Genomic DNA, 5948 nt, shown 5'->3' with positions numbered 1-5948 from the left:
TGTCACTCTTGCAACTTTGTTTTGTTTTGTTGAAAAGGTAAATAAACAAAACATTTAAACAGTGCTGCTTATATTATATCAAATAAAAAGCACTTTTTTACTATTAAATAGGGTATTTTTCAATTCGTTTTATATTTAAACATTTTCCAAAGCATTCTAAGTTGATATCCAGGGGACAACAGCAATAAATCTACAAATATATGTAAAAAAAAACGGTTCAATGGTTAGCAATGGTTTATATGTATGTTGTATATTATTTTATATAGATTTTTGTTGTTTGTTTTTTTTGTAACTCATCTTTAGCAAATGAGTTTAACTAAATCACAGTTTTATTTGAAAAATTTGACTTTAAGCACGCATTAAAACGCTAAATGAAATTTAAAATTAATAAAAAAAAAAACAAATATATAACGTAAAACATAAAAAAAGTGATAGAAAAGTAATATAAAATAATTTATTAATATATAAAATTACTATTAAAAACATAATTAATTTGTTATTATAATAAAAGAAAGAAAAAACCAAAAAAATCTATAACAAAAGTTTTTTTTAATAAAAAAATATGCGAATTTTTAACTACGTTTTAGAAAAAATTTTGAAATATTTATATAAAAGTGACCAGCTGTGCAGTGTTAACTAATAACATATTTAACAAAACTTATAATTATTATTTATTTATAACATGTTATTAAATTTAATTAAATAACAATTAATCCATTAAACTACTTGTTTTTAAAATTGATCACTTTTTTAAAAATTTATGAAAAGTTTTGTTAATAAATAATTTATTTAAGTTGAAAAAAAACAACAAGTGTCCATATTTTATATATTAAATAAAAAAAACAAGTGTTTTTTTAATTTATATGTTTTTTTATGTAACTACAAAACAATAAACAAATATTATTTATAATTAAAGTTTTAATTAAATAAATTTGTTTTTTTTTTAAATTTTACAAAATTTTAAGAATTTTTACAAAAATAAAGAAAATATCGAGAAAAGAAATTTACCAAAGAAATCACTTTAATGGAAAGTGAATAAAAATTCCAGAATTTGTTACAAAATTACTGATTTTTTTTAAATTATTATTATGGAAATTAGTTAATTAAGTCACAAATATAGTCTAGTCTTTCGACTCGACTATGGCTCCAGATTTTGTTTGTTTGTTTTTATTTTCCTAAGACAACCCTGAAATGAAATCAATATTTCCTTATTACAAATGTCTAATTGATAAATTTGGTTCCGTTCTTATTTACAGCAAAAAATTAAAAAAATTGTTATTAATCTTTGAAAAACAGCAAAAAGTTCTCTATTAGTGATTAGGCAAATGACCTACTTTACCGGTTTTTTGTTTTACTTTCCTTGTCACTAACTGGTTCAAACTGATTTAGGTTCAAAAAACCTTAATTATAGCTATTTACTTTATAAAAAACAACAACAACAATTAAAAACCACTTTTTTTCTTAGAGACATAAGTTTCTCATAGGAAAAAAAATTGTTTTATGAATTAATTAATTGAAATAATTATAATCATAAATTAAAATACATAATAATTAAAACAATATATGTAAACAAGTGGCAATTTAATTTAAATTTTAAAAAAATATTACTTTAAACTTACTCATTGTAGATGATGAAAGTTTTGTAGTAAAAATTAAAAGAAATGAAATGTTTTGCATTATTTAACATTATAGTTGAATTGAAATTATAATAATAAAAATTATTGCGTTTTACATAAATTAAAAAATAATATTAGAAATGTTAAATAAGTTTGTTGTTGTTGTTTTTAGAAAATAATGTTATTTGTATGGGCTTCCCTGAGAATTTTGTAGTTTTATTAGAATATTTTTTGTTATTATAATAAAATTTATATAAAACTTAAGATTTTTCTTAAAACAATTCTTTATTTTTATAAATTTTCCTTAATTTTATTGTTTTTCTTAAGATTTTTGCTTAATTTTCTTTTATTTCTAACATTTTTCTTATTTTAATGCTTTTTCTTAGTTGGCGTTTTTTTCAAATTGCAAATTGTTAACATTGCAAGTAAAATTAGGATGTTAACGTTATGTCACAACATAATTGCAGAGTGAGCGATGTTGCCAATGTGTTATTGATACTTAAATCTAATGTTAAAGCGTTTTTAAGGAAATTTTTTCTTATATTGATGCTTTTTCTTAGTTAGCGGTTTTTTCATATTGCAAATTGTTAACACTGCAAGTAAAAGTAGGATGTTAACGTTATGTCACAACATAATTGCAGAGAGAACGATGTTGCCAATGTGTTATTGATAAATGACTCAAGATTGACTAATGTTAAAGCGATTTTAAGGAAATTTGAGAAATTTGTTTAAAAAAATATAGAAAAATTAACTAAAAAACAATAAATTTAAGGAAAAAATAACAAAATAAATACAAAAATATTGTAAACAAAACTAAATTAATAAATTTTAAGAAAAATTAATAAATTCTAAGAAAATTTAATAAATTTTAAGAAAAATTAATAAATTCTAAGAAAATTTAATAAATTTTAAGAAAAATTAATAAAAAATATAAAAAATATTGAAATAAAAAAAAATTAATAAATTTTTAGAAAAAAAATTAAAAAAAATTACAAATAAATTGCAAAAAAAGACAAAAACATTAAAATATTCAACCCCCACAAAATGTTTATTGCTAAGTTCAAAAGAATTAGAGCAAATTATTAAGTTTTTTTTTTTTTTTTTTTTTTTTTTTTTTGTTAAAAATTTTCTTTTCATTTGCAGCCTCCCCTCACTCAATCAAATTAACGTCCACAACAATATATAAAAATCAAAAAGAAATTTTGCCTTCCAGAAACTTCTTGATAATAAATTGCAAAATTCTTTTTTTTGAATGGAAACATTGTATACAATAATACTCTTACTATATGAGTTACATTTTAGTTGTATGGTTATATATGAGTCCAGTTTGTGTAGCCATAAGACATTTGGTAATTACTCTTATCAATATAGTACATGTGCTTATCAACAACAATATAAAACAGAGAAGAACAAACAGCAGCAACATCAGCAACCACAACAGCATCAATCAGAAAATCATCATCAAAACTACATTCAACAATTGCATTATTATCTATACAAACAACAACAGCAACAAAAATATCATCAAATAATACCATTATTATTGCTAATGATTGGTGAGCTGTTGAAGGAACTAATAACAATTGTTGTCGATGTATTTATGTTTGCAAAAAAAAAAAAATTTATTAAGCTGGTCTCTTCCTACACGTTTTATTTTATTTTTTTTAATTTTTTATTAAATTGAATTATTTGCAGCAATAAAAAAATAACAATAACACTAAATTTAAGGTGAGTATTAAAAAAAATATTTAATAGCATTTTTTTATAAGTTATTGTAAATTGTAGCTTTAATTTAGCAAAACAAAAATTAATCAAAGTTATATTGTTTAATAATTTGTCATTTAACAAATATATATAAATATCTTTTAATTTTATCTTGATAATTTAGTATTCTTTTTTAATAATATTAATTTTTTATTGTTTTTAAACATTTTCATTTAATTTTGTAATTTTTTTTCCAATTTTTCAAAAAAATTTTTATTTTACAGCTTTTTCTTATTAGGAGCTTTTTTATGTGCCTTTTGTAAGCACTTTTTATTGAAGATTTTATTTTATTTATTAAACTTTCAAAAAATTTCTATGAATTTAGGAAATTTTTATGACTTTCCTGAAAATTTTAGCATTTTGGTTCTTTTTACTTATTAGGAGCTTTTTTATTTGTTATTTGGCAACACTTTTTTGCAATTTCATTTAAATTTAATACTTTTCTAACAATTTTCTATAAATTTGAAAAAATTTAAGAATTTTACTAAATTTTTTTTCATTTTAATGCTTTTTCTAATTAAGCGTTTTTCTTTGGCAACACTTTTTTAGTCACTTTTAATTTTATTCATTAAATTTCATACAAATTTCTAAAAATTTAACACTTTTTTATGATTTTCCCGAAAATTTTGGCATTTTGCTGCTTTTTCTTTTAGGAGCTTTTTTATTTGCTATTTGGCAACACTTTTTTGCAATTTTAATTAAATTTATACTTTTCTAACAATTTTCTATAAATTTGAAAAATTTTAAGAATTTTACTAAATTTTTTTAATTTTAATGCTTTTTCTAATTAAGCGCATTTTTGGCAATACTTTTTATTGAAGATTTAATTTCATTCATTAAATTTCATACAAATTTCTAAAAATTTAACACATTTTTATGATTTTCCTAAAAATTTTGGCATTTTGCTGCTTTTATTTTAGGAGCTTTTTTATTTGCTATTTGGCAACACTTTTTCGCAATTTTAATTACATTTAATAATATTCTAACAACTTTCTATTAATTTAGCAAATTTTTATAATTTTTCTAAATTTTTTGCATTTTAATGCTTTTTTTAATTAAGCGCTTTTTGATTTTTCTATTTGACAACACTTTATATTGAAGATTTAATTTTTTATCAAATTTCTAACAATTTTTTATAAATTTAGCAAGTTTTTATGATTTTCCTAAAATTTTGACATTTTAATGCATTTTCTAATTAAGCGCTTTTGTATATGGCAACACTTTTTATTGAAGTTTAAATTTCATTCAATAAATTTCCAACAAATTTCTAAAAAATAAACAAATTTTTATGATTTTCCTGAAAATTTTGACATTTTGCTGCTTTTTCTTATTAGGAGCTTTTGTATTTGCTATTTGGCAACACTTTTTTTTGAAGATTTAATTTTATTCCTTAAATTTCCTACAAATTTCTAAAAATTTAACAAATTTTCATGAATTTATCTAAAATTTTGTCATTTTGTTGCTTTTTCTTATTAAGCGTTTTTTATATATGCTATTTGGCAACACTTATTATGGCAGTTTTAATTCTATTTATTAATATTTTTACATTTTTTGATACTTTTTGTTAATTTTTAAAAGTTTTCCCTTAAATTTGTCATTTTACAGCTTTTTCTTATTAAGCGATTTTTTTCAAATGCCGTTTGGCAACATCATAATAAATGAAAGGATGTTGAGGTTATGTCACAACATGTTTCAAAGAGAGAATAGTGCTGCCACACTTGTTACAACTTTATTTATGCAAAGACAACATAAAAAATAACAGGAAAATGTTGACAACTATAATGCAAAATGTTGCTTAAGCAGTTTTAGGGAAAGCAACATGTTTAAAAACAAAATAAACGATTTTAAGCCAAATTTCTGGCAAAAATAAACTGCATTTTGTTTAAAAATGTGATTTACAGTAAATGTTTGTTTAATAAAAGTTCAAGTGAATAATATAAAACAGAAACAAAAAAGATAAAAAATTCTACAAATCAAGGGCTAAAATATTAAATTGTTTAAGCTCTTTCATGCAATGTTAATGAATTTATTTGTTATAATTGAAACCCTCAAGGATGTTTTAATTATAATAACATTGCAATGAAGAGTATTTCCACATTATGTTAAAAAAGAAAATTAAACTATTTCACGAAACAGTAGCAATATTTTATAAAGTTTATTAAAACAAAAACAAAAAGTAAAGTCAATTTATTAATGCAGTAGTTAACGTTTGTTTAAATTATTTTAGGGATTAGACCCTATTATCATCTGTCAGACAGTTTTAATTATTTAATTATTTATTATATTTGTTAAAACTTGTCTGCAACGTAGTTACAGAAAGATAAACTATTTTGTAATAAATAAAAACAAAGAAAAAACTTGTAAAATGTTTTATTATTCAGAATAATAATTGAGGATTAAAAATAAAACAAGTGGTAACTCTTAAGTAACAAGAGCAGATTAAAGACCAGCTTATAGACCAGACTATTGACTAGACTATAGACTAGACTATAAACTAGACTATAGACTAGACTATAGACTAGACTATAGACTAGACTATAGACTAGACTATAGACTAGACTATAGACT

At 20.9% G+C, this 5948-nt stretch overlaps 1 long non-coding RNA gene across 1 annotated transcript; it reads left to right on the top strand.

Moving 5' to 3' along the window:
• The first annotated feature begins 340 nt into the window (after positions 1-340).
• LOC124421084 lies at positions 341-5217 on the top strand. Its single transcript, XR_006941510.1, has 3 exons — positions 341-439; positions 2760-3344; positions 4986-5217. It is a non-coding gene; the product is annotated as an uncharacterized LOC124421084 (long non-coding RNA).
• The last annotated feature ends 731 nt before the right edge of the window (positions 5218-5948 follow it).

The sequence above is a fragment of the Lucilia cuprina genome, unplaced genomic scaffold (assembly GCF_022045245.1).
Source record: "Lucilia cuprina isolate Lc7/37 unplaced genomic scaffold, ASM2204524v1 Scaffold_771, whole genome shotgun sequence".
NCBI lineage: Eukaryota > Metazoa > Arthropoda > Insecta > Diptera > Calliphoridae > Lucilia > Lucilia cuprina.
This window is presented reverse-complemented; position numbering and strand designations above follow the sequence as displayed.